The following is a 17,764-nucleotide window of genomic DNA, read 5'->3' as shown; positions in this document are numbered from 1 at the left end:
GGAGACCAAAACCATTCCTAAGGGGAAAAAAAAAAAGGTAAGAAGGCAAAATGGTTGTCTGAGGAGACTTTAAAATAGCTGAGGAAAGAAGAGAAGTGAAAAGCAAGAGAGAAAGGGAAAGATATATTCAACTGAATGCAGAGTTCCAGAGAATAGCAAGGAGAGATAAGAAGGCCTTCTTAAGTGAACAATGCAAAGAAATAGAGGAAAACAATAGAATGGGAAAGCCTAGAGATCTCTTCAAGAAAATTGAAGATACCAAGGGAACATTTCATGCAAGGATGGGCCCAATAAAGGACAGAAACAGGAAAGACCTAACAGAAGCAGAAGAGGTTAAGAAGAGGTGGCATGAATACACTGAAGAACTATACAAAAGGTCTTACTACCAAAATAACCAAAGTTATTTGGTGTGGTCACTCATCTAGAGCCAGACATCCTGGAGTGTGAAGTCAAGTGGGCCTTAGGAAGCATCACTACTTACAAAGCTAACGGTGGTGATAGAATTCCAGCTGAGCTCTGTAAAAATCCTAAAAGATGACTGTGTTAAAGTGCTGCACTCAATATGACAGCAAATTTGGAAAACAACAGTGGTCACAGGGTGGGAAAGGTCAGTTTTTATTCCAATCCCAAAGAAAGGCAATGCCAAAGAATGCTTAAATTACTGTTAATTGTGCTCATTTTACATCCTAGCAAGGTTATGCTCAGAAGTCTTCAAGTTTGGCTTCAGTAGTATGTGAACCAAGAACTTCCAGATGTACAAGCTGGATTTAGAAAAGGCAGAGGAACCAGAGATCAAATTACCAACATTCATTGGAATATAGAGAAAACAAGGGAATTCCAGAAAAACATCTGCTTCATTGACTACACTAAAACCTTTGCCTGTGTGGATTAAAATAAACTGGGAAAAATTCTTAAAGAGATGAGAATGCCAGACCACCTTACCTCTCTCCTGAGAAACTTGTATGTGAATCAAGAAACAACTGTTAGAACCTTACATGGGACAATGGACTGGTTCAAAATTGGGAACTGAGTAAGACAGAGCTGTATATTGTCACTCTTTTTATTTAAGTTCTATGCAGAGTATGTCATGCAAAATGCTGGGCTGGATGACTCACAAGCTGGAATCAAGATTGCCAGGAGAAATATCAGCAACCTCAGATATGCAGATGATATGACTCTAAAGGGAGAAAACAGAGAGGAGAGTAAAAAAGTGACTTAAAGCTCAACATTCAAAAAACTAAAACCACAGCATCTGGGCCCATCATTCCATGGTAAGTAGAAGGGGAAAAAGTAGAACCAGTGACAGATTTTATTTTGAGGGGCTCCAGGATCACAGCAGATGGTGACTGCAGCCATGAAATTAAAAGACACTTGCTCCTTGAAAGGAAAGCTATGACAAACCTAGACAGCATATTAAAAAGCAGAGACAACAGTTTGTCGATAAAGGTCCGTACAGTCAAAGCCATGGTCTTCCCTGTAGGCATGTAAGGATATGAGAGTTGGACCATAAAGAAGGCTGAGCACTAAAGAATTGATGCTTTTGAATTGTGGTGCTGGAGAAGACTCTTGGGAGTCCCTGGGACTGCAAGGAAATCAAACTGCTGCTGCTGCTGCTGCCAAGTCACTTCAGTCGTATCCGACTCTGTGCAACTCCATAGATGGCAGCCCAGCAGGCTCCCCGTCCCTGGGATTCTCCAGGCAAGAACACTGGAGTGGGTTGCCATTTCCTTCTCCAATGCATGAAAGTGAAAAGTCAAAGTGAAGTCGCTCAGTCGTGTCCAACTCTTAGTGACCCCATGGACTGTAGCCTACCAGGCTCCTCTGTCCATGGGATTTTCCGGGCAAGAGTACTGGGGTGGGTTGCCATTGCCTTCTCCAGGAAATCAAACTAGTCAGTGCTAAAGGAAATCAACTTTGAATATTCATTTGGAAGGACTGATGCTGAACCTAAAGCTCCAATACTTTGGCCACCTGATGTGAAGAACTGACTTGTTGGAAAAGACCCCGATTCAGGGAAAAATTGAAAGCAAAAGCAGAAGAGGGCGGCAGAGGATGAGATGCTTAGATAGCATCACTGACCTAGTGGACATGAGTTTGAGCAAACTCTGGGAGACAGTGAAAGATAGGGAAGGCTGGTGTGCAGCAGGCCATGGGGTCACTAAGAGTTGGCATGGCTTGATGACTGAACAATAGCAAACTGTCACTTGGGAAGGATTCTTTTGTCCTGAATAAATTACCAGCATACATTTTAGTTCTAAATAATTGAGCAGGGTGTAGATCAGGACATTTTGTTCTCTAGATTAAAATAATCCTTTCTGACCCAGGCTTTCCAGCTGCTGCTTCTTCATAGTTGCTTTTTGCCAAGAATGTCTACACTTATTCATGGATTTCTGGTTCTTTTGTATTGTGATATAGCTGGTGCATTTATGTTTATACCAGCTGATTTTGTTCAAAACTCGGATTTGTCCAATCCTTCTAAGCAGAGGTAGATTCATCTATTTATTCATTTCTTCATGTATTAATTTCCTGTCTGTTCTCACATGTGCTTTTTATGGAGTTCCTAATAAAAGCCATCATTAAAATTTAAATGTAACTTAAACTTATTACAGCAGCAGGTAAGTGACAAGGATGGTGAAAATGACAGTGTTAGTCACTCAGTCATGTTTGACTTTTCGTGACCCCATAGACTGTAGCCCGCCAGACTCCTCTGTCCATGGAATTCTCCAGGCAAGATACTGGAGTAGGTAGCCATTCCCTTCTCCAGGGGGTCTTCCCGACCTATGAATTGAACCCAGTTCTCCTGCATTGCAGGCAGATTCTTTATTGTCTGAGCCAGCAAGGACAAGGATATAATATTGGAAAATTTAATAAATTTTCACTAATTTTAAAAATAAATACTTTAAGCATATGATGTGCTGGACACTTTTTTTCCCCCCATAGATTATCTCATTCTGCCTTTATAAAAACAGTGTAAGGTGGGAATAAAATTAGTATTAGCTTTGTATGCATGGGAAATCTGCACTTAAAGGTGAATGGAATGAAAGCCTTTCCATGTGTTCTTGTCCAGGGAGAGGCTGTTGTACAATCAACTAGCATGAATGTCATTTTTTTTGCTTGAATAAAGCAGCACAAAGGTGGTATTCAGTAATTCTTGTGATTTTAACCCATTTGAAGGAATCTACTTAGGTATTTTCTACCTGGTTTATCTCTGTATGTTGGCACATCTGATGGGAAGTTTTAACTAAATCCCTTCTATACCTGATAAGAATCTGCTTAGTCAAATTTCATTCCAATTAGAATTAAACAAACATTCTAACTTTTAAATAAGGCTTTAACACCTTTTAAATAAGGCTATTCAATAAGGCTAACACCTCTATATCTACTGAGGTGTTCATAGACCTTTGTGGATAAATCTTAGATATTACTCTTTACTTTCCAACCTTTCCATCCTGCTTTCCAGTCTCTGGCGTCATCTTTTGCTTCATGGCATCTAACAAATCTGATGGAGGTATTCATGATGTTAGCCCATCCAACAGGTAAATTCTTTAGATAAAAGTGCCCTTAGGGAACAGTTCCTAAAATGGAAGGGAAGAGTTTTGAACCAAGTAGTGTGGATAAGGAGGGGAATTCTTTGAAGTATGTGTAGATTTTACATACTGACTGCATTTTTTGTGTGTATACACATCCCTCCTGAGACTCTTCATAATGGATGGGAGACTCTTAACAATGTTACTATAGAGTCACTGGTTACCATATGCCAAGTAGTGGACTGAGAACTGGATTACATTATGTTACTTTTCATCTGTTCTTTGAGGCTGAATAGCATTATCCTCCCCACTTTGTAGGTGAAGTTGAGGCTTGTACCAATTAACGAATTGCTCATGATCACGTGGCTAGTAAATAATTTAACCAGCATCCCATCCCAGGCAGCTGCCTCAGAGCTTGTGCTTTTAAACAAGAGGAACATAATTATAATTTAATGAATGAAGTTAGTCTGCTTTCATTTCAGACTGTATCATTCCAGTGGATAATTGTAATCTTTACTTTCATCCTGGAAGAAAAGAAAATATATATATAAATGCCAAGATCCTAGTAATAATTGAAAATAAAGAATGAAGCCTTGCCTGCAGTTTTCCCATTTTTGTTTTTAGGATAACTCTCATTTTAGCTGTTGTTTTTGATGTGGTCTGAAGTTGTATATAGTGCCAGTAACTGTAAATAGAGGTTTACCTTCTTATCAGTGGGTATCCTTAGTATAAGAAAATTAGGGTTTGAGATACACACACACATATATATACAGCTGATGACCAACCATATTTAAAAAATCAAAAAGTGATGTATTTATGATGCATGGTTAAGTTAATTATAGGATTTGTTTGTTTCACAGGAAGCACTGCCTTAGATTTGTTAGAATCATTTGTGGCTCTTTATTTTTTGAGAATATTTAAGAAAGTAAAGAAAAAAATAAAAATTCCATTTCTAATATATAAACAAAATAAAGATTTTGGTTCTTACCTTCCAGACTCATTGATACTGACTTGAAAGTAAAGGTATTAAGAAACTTAACACAGTGATGACTATTATGGTACCCACCAGGCAATAGTGTAAGCTTAAGAAGTGATAAGGTATTTATGGCTAGTCAAGAAAAGATTATATTTCTATCTCAATCAAATATGATATGTTTAAATGTAAATTAGACTAGAATTTTATAGTTAAAGATACCTCTGAGTGGCCTAAATATATATATATATACACACACACACACACATAAAATGATATTTTCAATTATAAAAAGATAGTTATATTACTCAGAATTAAAGTTGGAGGATAGACACATACACATAGACATGAAGCTACAAATATATATACAGAAATATAAATATATATATATATATATATTTGTGGGCTTCCCTGATGGCTCAGACAGTAAAGAATCTGCCTGCAGTGCAGGAGACCTGGGTTCAATCCCGATCCCTAGGTCAGGAAGATCCCCTGGAGAAGGGAATAGCAACCCACTCCAGTGTTCTTGCCTGGAGAATTCCATGGACAGAAAAGCCCGGTGGGCTACTATTCATAGGATTGCACAGAATCAGACACTACTGAAGCAACTTAGCATGCATACATAATGCCAGATTTATTGGAAGAGTTTTGTTGCATTCATTTTTTTTTGTTGTTGTTGCATTCATTTTACATAATCATAAAATGAACAAAAACAGTGGCATGCCTCCTAGTTGTTTTTCATTATTTAAATCACTTTGTAACATATTTTCTTAGGAAATGGTCACTCTTACTGAATCTGAATACCTTAGAATATCGCAGGCTTCTAAAATTGTTATTACTAAGAAGCCATCAAGTGGTGAAACGACTGCTCAGGAGTTACACAGCAAGTCAGGCAGCCTGTTTGATTTGGTTTGTTCATTTATTATGTGTTATTAGTTTTTTTAATATCCCATATATAAAGCATGAGTGAAGTCATACAGATTTGTCTTCTTCCCTCTAACTTATTTTACTTAGCTTAATACCCTCAAGGTCCATCCACATTGTTGCAAATGGCAAGATTTCACTTTTTTTATGGCTGAGTGGTGTTTCATTGTATATGAATCTTTTTTATCCTTTCATCTGTTCACCGGCACTTAGGTTGTTTCTATTCCTTGACTATTTAAAATAATGCTGGAACAAACGGTGCATGTAGCGGTGCATGTGTCTTTTAAAATTTGTTACCAGTTGGGAGAGGGACATGGGGAGGGCAAAATGGGTGAAGGGTGACAGACAGAAAGTAAATTTGTGGTGATGAGCTTGGATTTTTGGTGGGCATACGAAAGTAGAAGTATAATGTATACATGAAACGTATAGTGTTAACAATCACAGTTACCTTGATAAAATTAAAATTTTTTAAAAATACATGTTTTACAAAAAGTTCATTTGAATCAGTTCTAATAAGATGGATGAAACTGGAGCCTATTATACAGAGTGAAGTAAACCAGAAAGATAAACACCAATACAGTATACTAACGCATATATATGGAATTTAGAAAGATGGTAACGACAACCCTGTATGCGAGACAGCAAAAGAGACACAGATGTATAGAACAGTCTTTTGGACTCTGTGGGAGAGGGGATGGGAATGATTTGGGAGAATGGCATTAAAACATGTATAATATCATATAAGAAATGAATCGCCAGTCCAGATTCGATGCAGGATACAGGAAGCTTGGGGCTGGTGCACTGGGATGACCCAGAGGGATGGTATGGGGAGGGAGGTGGGAGGGGGTTCAGGATGGGGAACACGTGTACACCCGTGGCGGATGCATGTTGATGTATGGCAAAACCAGTACAATATTGTAAAGTAAAAATAAATAAATAAATAAAAAGAATACATTTGAAAAAAAAAAAAAAAAGGTCACACAGCTAGTGAGATACAAAGCATAGAACCCAAACTCTTGTCTCCTAATTTTGGCCATTCTATCAAGCCTGAAATCCGTACCAACTGTATTTAATTTTTATTTCCTTCTAATTTGTTTAGAATGGAAATTGTTAAGCATTAACTACATATAAGAATATTTATCCTTGAAAAATGTATTTATTTGTATGTTATTTTTTTTAATTCTAGGAATCATTGACATATAGTAACGCCACAGCATGTGGTCCCAAGATCTACCCTAAAAGGTAAGCTTCCCAAAAGGGAAAACTTTTTCTTACTTGTATTTCACCTTGGATTAGCATCCTTAGTTACTCTGGAAACATTAGATTCTTTCCTTAGAGTGATACAGTGAGATAATTTTTTATGTTTTTCTGAAAGTTGAAGTTAACAAAAGTAGCGAAGTCATACAAATTTGAACCTTGAAAATAGGAAGTTGTACCCTCTCTGGGTTCTTTCTGGAGAAGATACTTGAGGCAGATATTTGGTGGTTCAAATTAATATGATAATTTAAAAAGTTCAGAATTTGGCATCATGGAAAAAGTATTGGGAATAAAATGAAGGTTGTTGCATTTTTGCCCATGACTTATGGAGAGGACATTTTCAGTCAGATCTTCAAAATACTAAGTTAGTGAGATCTGCAAATATTGAGGCATTAAAATTGAAGTTTTTTAGGGGTAAAACATGAGTGTTATAAGTTACTATCATGCGTCCCCCCTCTGTCTACACTTGCCCCCTCTGTCTTGAACTTCATATTTTTTTCCTTTATGAAAGATACAGATATATACAAGTAAAACTTAACTGTTTTTAGTTTCCTAAGACTGCTGTAACAAAGCACCATGAACTGGGTGACTTAATGGAAATTTATTTTCTCCCTGAGTAGAAAAGAATGAAATCAAAGTGTAGGCTGGGCTGTGCTTTCTCTAAGAGCTTTAAAGGAGAAATTCTCACTTGCATCTTCCATCTTCTAGAAGTTGCTGATAACTTTTGGTGTTCCCTAACTTGTAATTGCATCACTTCAGTCTCTGCCTTCACATGGTTTCTCCCCCATGTGTGTTTGGGTCTATATTCCCTCTTCATCATCCTAGTCCAATACGACCTCATCTTAACTTGATTACATCTGCAAAGACCCTTTCCCAAATAAGGTCACATTCATGGGTCTCAGGATTAGGATTTCACTATACGTTTTTGTGGGATATTGTTCACCCATAGTAGGACCTGGCCCTTAAAAGTGGCAAGAGTGATATTGAAGTTAACTATGGTTAACTAGACCTTCATGGGGAAAAGTGCTAGCCTGGAGGATGGTGGCAGAGGAAAATCTCATTGCATTGCTGTATAGAAAATAAAAAGCTGAGTCACTTTAACAGATGTAATAATTATCAAGAGATCCTGATGGCCAAATTGCCTCCCCAGCAATAGAAAACAAAATATTCTGTGATTCAGTATAGGGGTTGATACCATTGGGTAATATTAATGCATACTCTTGAGTCTCAGGGAATTTTCTTAACACTCTCTATTGAAAAAATATATAGAAAAAAATTATTTAATTTGATTTCCCAGATGAGTTTCATAAGCCAAGATTAACTAAGGTATTTTTTTTTTACCAATTAACTCTTACTCTGTAAAAAGTCACCCCAGAATTCAGTGGCTTGCAATAGTGACCATTTATTATTTCTCATGAGTCTGTAAGGTCAGCTAGGTAGGTCTTCTGTTACAAAATAGACTCCCACAGTTTGCTGGGTGTGTCTGTGTGTCTGAGGTCAGTTTGTAGGTTGGGAAGGGGAAGCTCTGCTCCCTGTGGTCTCTCATCCTCCAGGGGAGCCAGGCTTCTTCTTAGGGAGCTGGCCTTGTTCCAAGATACGAGCATTCTCACACTTGCTGTGAACTACTATTTTTACCTCCTCAGGCAGTAGGAGTGATCTTAAATCACGTTCTAAATGTAATCTACCTACAGAACCACCTACAAATCTGCCACTGTTCCCTGTTTTCCTTGGATCTATTCCAAATGTTTAACACGGCTTCAGAAGTTTCAACGTTATTTGGCCCTTGCTTAGCTGTCTACCTTTCTTTCTCCCACCCCACACTTTCCAATGTAGGTTCTTCCAACCTGAATTTCTTTAAATTGTTTAAATATCTCATCTTCTATCTTGCTTTTGCTCATTGTAGGCCTTCTTCCAGGAACAGCCCTTTTGTCCATCATCTCCCTTCTCGTATCTTTGTGTGATCAACTCATTTATCACTAAATGAAAGCTCAGTTCTTCCAGGAAGCCTTCTATGTTTTCCTTGCCTGAGTTAAGCTTCTATAGGCTGCTGACATCAATATGAATGACATGATAATCACAGTGTCTGCAGTTGCTTGCCTAATTACCTTACTGTCCCACCTTGGACTCTGATGCCAGTGGTTACATCTTATTGTACATTATGGTATTCCTAGAATATAACAGTACATGCATGAAGGATGACTCAGTAATTATTCATGGAAAGAATGAAGGATTCAATGACATCTTTTCTATTCTAATTTTCTGTCTTTAAAGGTTTAAGTGGTTGGGCATGTTCAGAATTAATGTTGAAAGGCAGAGGGTCACCTTTCCTCAAATTTTCCTCATTCTCCTTTGTCCCTGTCTTACAGAGGGCCCTGGCACCCTCTGGTGCCTTGGCCTTTTGTTATCTGTTAATTGTAGCCTGTGGAACAGAACAGCTGCAAAATAGTGTGCTTTGGTTCATGCATTTTCTCTCTCTTTTTCTTTTAATTTCAAAAAGAAAAACAAATTTTAATTTGTTGCTAACACTTGAAAATTAGATTTCACATGCAATGATGATTTCCAGATTCTCTTAGAAGAAATCAGATTATTTTCTACCCTGAGCCTGCATTCCCAGGTGGCATGAGGGCTTATTTGAGCAGCAGATGCCCTCCTCTACCTTCAGTTCATCATGCCACATCATTTGCTATCTATATGGCCCTGGCAGGCACTCGAGTTCCCTGGTGGCTCAGTAGTAAAGAATCTGCCTGCCGAAGACGGGGGTTTGATCCCTAGATTGGGAAGATCCCCTAGGGAAGGAAATGGCTACCCACTCCAGTAAAAAACCCAATGGACAGAAGAGCCTGGTGGACTACAGTCTATCAAGTTGCGAAGAGTCAGACAGGACTTAGCGACTAAAACAAAACAAAACAAAATAAAAGCTCGACTTCTAAGAGTTTGTCTCGTACAAAGCAAAGACGATAGGTTTGGTCACTGAACCATTTTGTTGTTCCTTTTGTATATCTACCAACTAAGTGAAAGTAATTTAGGTTTTGTATTCAGACCTCTGTGCTTAATTTCCTGCTCAAATACTCAAACAGATAAACTAATCTCTCCAAAACTCTTTTCTCCCCCACCTGTAAAATGGAGAAATGGAGACTATAATATTGTGTATGAACTTGCATGAAGTTCCTTTGTTAAAACCACAACATTCCATCTAACCTGTACACACAAAGAAAATTGAAGAAAATAGTTTTTCTGGGTTGATGCACTTAATTGTCATCTTCTTTTGGATGATATTAATTTAAATAGATTAGGAAAATTAAATATCAACACATGCTACAACATGGATGAACTTTGAAACCGTTATACTAAATGAAAAAAGGAAGCACAACAGGCTCCATATTATACGAATCCATTTATATGAAGTTTCTGGAATCGAAAAAATGATAGAGACAGAAAGCATGTTGGTGGTTTCCAAGAACTATGGAAAGAGAATAATGTGAAGTGGCTGCTAGTAAGAGTTGACTCATTGGAAAAGACTCTGATGCTGGGAGGGATTGGGGGCAGGAGGAGAAGGGGACGACAGAGGATGAGATGGCTGGATAGCATCACTGACTTGATGGACGTGAGTCCCAGTGAACTCCTGGAGTTGGTGATGGACAGGGAGGCCTGGCATGCTGCGATTCATGGGGTCTCAAAGAGTCGGACACGACTAGCAACTGAACTGAACTGAGTGAGCCCACGGTGTCCTTTCTTGGGTGATGAACATTTTCTGGAGTCAGATAGTGGTGGTGGTGACACAACCCTGTGAATATGCTAAGAGATCCTGAATTGTACAGTAAATGGTGAATTTTATCCTATGTGCTTGCTCAGTCACTTCAGTCATGTCCCCCTCTGCAACCCTGTGAACTGTAGCCCGCCACGCTCTTCTGTCTGGGTGATTCTCCAGGCAAGAATGCTGGAAAGTGTTGCCATCCCCTTCTCCAGGAAATCTTCCCAACCCAGGGATCAAACCAACATCTCATGTCTTGTGCATTGGCCCAAATTTTATGGTTGTTGTTATTCAGTCGCTCAGTCATTTCCAACTCTTTTTATGCTACGTGAATATCAGTGAAGTAATAAAATATGAAATTCATGTTTTAGGAAGACAAAATTTTTCTTTCAAATATGGTGAGTAGGGGGTGTAACAGAATAAGTAGACTCCTTGGGCTGTCACTCAAATCAACAAACACAGTTTTCCTTAAAGTCCTGCTGTGCCCTCCAAAACCAAAGATCAAGTCAGATTTCTAACCAATACAATTTTGTAAAGTAATTAGCCTCTAATTAAAATAAATAAATTTAAATTTAAAAAAATTCATGGTTTAATCCATTGAGAGATGGGGTCAGAGATGGGTTCATGTTTAAAATTCACCAACTGCATCTTCTGTAGCCACACATTCCTCTAACAATAATATAAAGGTACTAATGGCCATTGTAGTGGCAGTCGTGTCTGACTCTTTGCGACCCCATGGACCGTAGTCTACCGGACTCCTCCATCCATGGGATTTTGCAGGCAAAGGTACTGGAGTGGGTTGCCATCTCCTTCTCCAATTGTAAAACATAGGAAGACCAAATGTCAAATATTTACCATGGTGCCAGTTACAAAACAGTTCCTCTGTTTTATATATATAAGTAAAATAGACTTGTAATATTATATAATTAATGTATTTTAATAAGTGTTACTTGGTTGTAAGTATTAGGCTGCAACACGATTTTTGGCAACTCAGCTTTTCCACAGTTACCCTCCCACATCCCCAACGCCCACTCCACAGGCATCTTGGCCAGAAAGAAAAGCACGGCTAGAATTTCTGCTATCACTTAATGAATTTAATCAGTCCCGTAGGGACTTCGATAAAGCAGGGGAACATTTAACAGAGAAACATGATTTTTATGCTTCCTGTGTTCCTCATAGTAGTTGACAGAGCCTTCCCTCGCAGAAGTAACATTACCTGTGCTGAGAGGAGCATTAGCATACCATGAGGGTGATGTCAGAACTCAGAGAACACATCCCCATGGCCTTGTATTAAAATGTGTCTGTGCACGTGCTTCTGAATGCAAGTCAGTGTTGTCGCCAGTAAGAAAATAAACTGCTGCCTGAAAATGTATGATTCAATTGTCTATCATTTTTATTATCTATGATTTTTTTTCTGTTTAAACATTGTAGAGATTTTTTTTTAGCTTTGGTTTTATCTTTGGAAATTGAAGTTAAAATCATAGTGTGGGGATATAGAAGATAATTGAGTTATTCAGTGAAGTATACTATACGTTGTAACATTAAGCAGAATTGTTTAATCTTCATTATGAAAAAATGACTGTGTGAATTGCTCCATTTGAAACAGTGGTTGCTTTCTGCTTTTCCTTGTGGATAATGGAAAGGATTATGCTATGGTGAGTAGTCAGAATAGCTGAGATTGTATCATTTGCCTCTTAGCAAGTATTTATTGGTAGGTCACTGTAAGCCAGCATCTTCAGTAGGGCCTAGAGTTATGGTGGCAAATTAAAAAAAAAAATATATATATATATATACCCTCAAATTCTTAGTTTGATATCTAGTAGCGGTGGCAGGTGGTACTTCAGCAGTAAAGAATCCACCTGCAATGCAGGAGATAAAAGAGATGCAGGTATCAGACTTCTTTTCACATAATGAATTGACCCTTTGATATTAGGGAATGATACTCTTCCTTTCTCAGTAATGCTTTTTGACATATTTATTTCATATCATGTTAAGATTAAAATTCCTCCCTTATTTAAATTAATATTTGCCAGGGGTTCCGTTTCTAGTTTGTTTCCAGTCCTTACCAGTCATTTTAGGTGTGTCTTCTTTTAGTAGCATGTAGCTATATTTTTTTTAATGTATGGTTTTTCTCATGTATCAGAGGAGTTTAAAAGTTCACACTTGCTTTGAATCTTAAACAATCTTTCCATTCTTTCCACTGTCTTATTTTGTGTCAGCATACTTTGTGTGAGATGTTTTGTTTCTGCATATTTCTTCTTTTCTGAATTCTAATGGAGCAACTAATTTTTCTTTTATTCCACTATTGTTTGATTATTTCAGATTTCTTATTATGTTTCTATTTGTATATTGGCAATGCAAAATTTAATAATGTTCTTACATAAAACCTAAAATACTTTATTTCTAACTATACCACACAAAGTTCCACATTTTTCTCATATACATAGAAAAATACTATGGAAAGTTGATTTTTTTTTTCAGTTAGTGATTCTTATAGTTATATTTAATATAGTTAAGGTTTCACTTACATAGAATTCCCTATTCATTTACCCATTTATCATTTGTTTCTAGTTTCCTAATCTTTATTATTCAAGTTCCTTTTACTTACTGCTGCTGCTGCTAAGCCACTTCAGACGTGTCCGACTCTGTGCGACCCCATAGACGGCAGCCTGCCAGGCTCTGCCATCCCTGGGATTCTCCAGGCAGGAACACCGGAGTGGGTTGCCACTTCCTTCTTCAATGCATGAAAGTGAAAAGTGAAAGTGAAGTCGCTAAGTCATGTCCAACTCTTAGTGACCCCATGGACTGCAGCCTACCAGGCTCCTCCGTCCATGGGGTTTTCCAAGCAAGAGTACTGGAGTGGGGTGCCATTGCCTTCTCCGTCCTTTTACTTAATACACCCACAAAACATTTTTTTGTGGTTTCTCTTAGTGTTAAGTTGTGTTTGTTTATCACAAAATGTCATTTTTTTTTAAACCATTATTTTGGAGTGATATTGAACTAGGATTGGAATTCTTAGTTGCCAATTTTTTCCTCTTAATACTTTGAAGATACTATGCTGTTGTTTTCTACTCTTTATTTACTGTGGATTTTAAAGTCTTCTGTTAGTCACACTGATAATCTTTTATAGGTGATCTTTTTCTTTGTTTCTTTTTAAGATTTTCTGTGTTTGGAGTACTGAAGTTTCATTATTATTTGCCCAATTAAGCACTTATTTTTAGTTTTGCTCATGCGATGCCTTACTTTCAATCTGAGGTCATGTTCCTTTTTTCAATCTTGGAAAATTGTCATTCAGCATTTGAGTATTGACACTAACATCTTTTCCATTGTCCTTTGTTGTATATCTTAATAGACATTTTTGGACCATTTATTTCTCTTGTCTATAATGCCTAGTTATTCTTTTCAGTGTTTGTTTCTTTATATCACCATTTTGCTTTTTGGGAAAATCTGTCATTTCCTCCTCCAATTTTCAAAAATTCTTTCTTTATCAGTGTCTACTTTGTTATTTGACATTTGTATCAATCAAAATAGCAAATTTATGCTGCACTAGCAAACAGCTCCTCAGTCTTATGGGCAAAAACAACAAACGTTTATTTCTCCCTCATGTTATATACCCAGTGTGAGTTAATGTGGGAGCTTTGCTCATCATATTCCATTCATGTTGATGGAATCACTGTCAGGAAATGACTCCATAAGTGCTGAGGCCAAACGCAGAGGACCTGTGGGATCATGAACTAAGTCTGAAAACTTTCTCATGAAGGACATGTGTCACTTTTATTTACATTTCATTGCCAAAGTCACAAGGCCATGGATGACTCTGAAGAAGGCAGATAATGCAGTATTAACAATTGCCTGAAAATAAAGAATATTTGTTAAAAGCACTTAATTGCAATTTAAAATGTTTGTTGGCTTTTAAATTTTCTATTTTTTTTTCCTGGAACTTCTATTTTGTTTCTATCTTTCTGTGTATCTTTTATAATGTTCTGCTGTTTTCTTGTGGGTTCAATTCCTTTCTAACATTTTCCAAACTCTTACTTTCTATTCATGTCCATGATCTTTTTTCATTGTGAGTGCTTACACTGCATATCCTTTTTACTGTGTTAGTAGATTCATTCTTGTCATAGCTTTTCCCCCCTCATATATATAGTCTGTCTTTTTATATTGTGAGCTCACATTAGATTTATTTTTTTTCATGTGAGAATGCTGTGGATGTTGTGTTGTGAAACCATGACATAGAAGTGGTTTTGCTTTTGCTTCTACCAAGGTCCTGGGATGTAAAGTGTCCCAGACCAGTGTTAATTTCCTACAGCTCATGAGTAGTATACCATTAGGTCATATACTTAAGTTTAGCAAAAGCTTCAGGTTTCATTTTCTTCCATGGGGTGCATTGAACCTGGGGAAGACAGTAGAATTCCAAACTGAGTCTTGGGGTGGCTTGAGATCATGTCCCCAAAGAGGGGCCCAATTGGTACCCGCCTCTCAGGCAGATCCTTCAAGATGAGATGTGGATTCCTTTCACCTACCGCCCACATACTTTCCAATCTTGTGTTATGCTGTTGTTCGTGTTGAGTGATTCTGCACAAGAGCCTTTTATAAAGCAGATTTTCTGTTCCCTGTAGTTTTATATTTTCTTGAGCATGTGCCCCTTTGGTTTTCAAATCCAGGGGTTTAAGGGGCTCATCTCCGTTGTGCAGGATCTAGCCATTAGGGTGTTTGTGGAGTTCAAATCCCCTACTCTCCAGGGAAAATAACCACACTTTTGTAATTGCTCCCATCTGTGAATTGATCTGACTGGGGTGTGAATTTTTCTTGCTGAGCCTTTATCACTGCCTTTCCTGCTGTGTTCTTGCTGTCCTTTTACCGTTTGCTCTGGAGACTCTTCATCCAGCTTTCAGGTCTCTTTCCAAGGGGATTATTCTATATGTAGCTGGCGATCCCTTGTGTCGATGGAAGGGGGTTAGTTCAGGATCTTCTTATGTCCTTTCAGACTCTCTAAACTGTAAAGTACTTTGCTGTAACTAGTTAATGACCAGATCTGGAGACCCCCTCCCACTCTTTCCCAATAGCTGGAAATGCATTAAACAATAGAAAATGGAAACCCTGTGTCTTATATTGAATTTTCTTTGATACAGGATTAACAGTCAAGAAGCCCTGGTTTTTACAAAGTAAAAACCACACAGGCAGCTACTGATGGGAGTTTTAGAAGGCAGTGAGGAAGTGGCTCACCTGGTGTTAAGTGCTCATATTATACATTAACCAGGGATAAACGTCCTGGCTATAATTTGAGTCAGATCAGAACTGAACATTCAAGGCAATTTGTTTACAAAAGAAATCTTTGGGTTGTCTGCCGAGTATACAGCCCCGATTTCACTTAGAAGTATCCAGCTGCCACAGCCCCGACCGAAAGGAAGTCCAGGTGTCTCCTTGTACCACGGAGTGACTGGAGCAGGAGATTTTTCTCTTTGAGGAATTTCTCATGAGGACACAGAGTCTAGATGAGACCTGAACAAAGGAACCAGTGAATCATGCTAATCTTGAGCTATTTTAACTCACTACATACTAACACAGAAAGAAGAATCCGAAAAGGATAAAGAAAACAACATGTCAGAGATGGTGAGAGAGAGACCTGTGATCACATGGTCCCTGAAATAGAGAAAAGGTAGCACCTTTGCCCCTGACCTGTTCGCTGTGGTTTTACCCTGGCTGTACTTCATAGCTGCAGGTTCTCTGAGATTCCTTCTGTTCTTCCAGTGAACTAACTTTTTGCCCAGGCTGCTGTGAGGGGTCCTCTCTTTCTTTACCATCTGAGACACCAGGGAAACCCATTAGGGCCTCTCTTTCTTAAAACTGAGATTTCTCACCCTGGACATTGACCAAATATGTCCCATGACAGCATATTGATACTATTAAAAAAAAAAAAAAAGAAACTCTTTGAAATCAACATTGTAGTTTAAGTTCATTGACTGAATGACTGGGTGATATTAGACAAAATGTCTCTAATTCCTTGAAATTCCATTATGATGCCTGGAATAATGGGTCAGAAGTTAGGACAAATGCTAAAGTGGCTTGAGAAATGTGCAAACTGTGCATGATTCAAGGATGTTGCTAAGCAGATCCTAACTTGAAGGCATTGAGGCAGTGCTGCTGCTGCTGGCACCTTTAAATAGCTCATACAGTTTCTGAGGCTGCCCAGCTACTGACACAGCAGGGTTTATCCACTGGGAGGCTGTGACTCACTTATTCTCCCAATTCCCCTATGTAATCTGACACAATGTATCCCCAAGACACTTCCTGCTGCTAATGCTTCTATTTCTATCTTGGAGCCTTTTAATTTGTATTTTCCCCAAATGGCTTATGTCTGCTTGTCAAGTGGGATTCTCACCTCACTTGGAACTCTGGCTCTTTGATAAGGAAGAGCAGGCTGGCAAGAAGAGCTGGCATGCCACAGAAACCGTGTAAGCAATCAACAGCTTCTTTACAGCTAAGTGTGATTTTTCTGTAGCGCCAGCTGAAAGCAGCTCAGCACAACTGTCTCCTGTTCTGACTGGATTCTTATACACAAAGTTTCTATTAGTACCTTACCACGGTGTGGAAAGGTGGGAGTTTGGGTGCAACTAGCTGCTCTAACATCACTCCAGTGGATGCATTGCTTGAATCCTGTGTGTCTGACCCCTTCAAGGGCACTTAAAAACATTTAGGTCCTATTCACCTGCACCTAGATGAACAGTGATTGTGAATCATGATCTTGGAATCAAGAAGGATCTGAGTTTGAATCCCAATTTTGTCACAGATTTACTATGAGACACTGGAAAACTTATTTAACCACTCCAAACTTCAGATGATATGTTTAAAAAATGAAGAAAATGTTAGAACCTACTTTGGGGTTAGATTTTCATATTTTGAAGAAGGAAATATTGTCCATAAGGAGCAGAAAAGTGCCAGGTGCATCATACATGCTCAAAATCTGTTAGCTGTTATCATTATCATCATCATCAAGTAAAGACTGCTTATTGTTTAAAGCATGTATCCTGTTTTCTCCCATTTCTCTTATGTACAACTAAATGTTATTCAGTTCTTTAGGGGAGGTAAGATCATCCTCCTTCATTACTTGAGGGAGAAAGAAAACACTTTGGGGAAGATAAATTCTCACCATTGACATGAGGAACTCTGACCGTCACTGTGGACAAAGCACAGCTCTGAACTTCAAGACTTCTATTTGGTGCAAGTGTGTGACTTTGGGCAAGTGGTTCACAGTTGTGAGCCTAAGTTTTCTCAACTGTAAAGGAAAAGCTCTGGCCTGGCTATTACCTGGGACTCTTTTAACTTACTGTG

The 17,764-nt window shown here is 38.3% G+C and overlaps 1 protein-coding gene across 3 annotated transcripts in view; it reads left to right on the top strand.

Annotated features, from left to right (window-relative positions):
* The window catches only part of CNTN4 (contactin 4), a 1,026,926-nt gene that overhangs the window by 241,279 nt on the left and 767,883 nt on the right, over positions 1–17,764 (top strand). For all 3 annotated transcript variants that reach the window (XM_061396381.1, XM_061396379.1, XM_061396380.1), the window contains exon 3: positions 6,611–6,666. The gene's annotated coding sequence lies outside the window, so the exon portion shown is untranslated. The remainder of the gene's footprint in view (positions 1–6,610; positions 6,667–17,764) is intronic.

This window comes from Bos javanicus, chromosome 22 (assembly GCF_032452875.1).
Source record: "Bos javanicus breed banteng chromosome 22, ARS-OSU_banteng_1.0, whole genome shotgun sequence".
Taxonomy (NCBI): domain Eukaryota; kingdom Metazoa; phylum Chordata; class Mammalia; order Artiodactyla; family Bovidae; genus Bos; species Bos javanicus.
The sequence above is the reverse complement of the archived record's forward strand: the minus strand, read 5'-3'. Positions and strand labels throughout refer to the sequence as shown.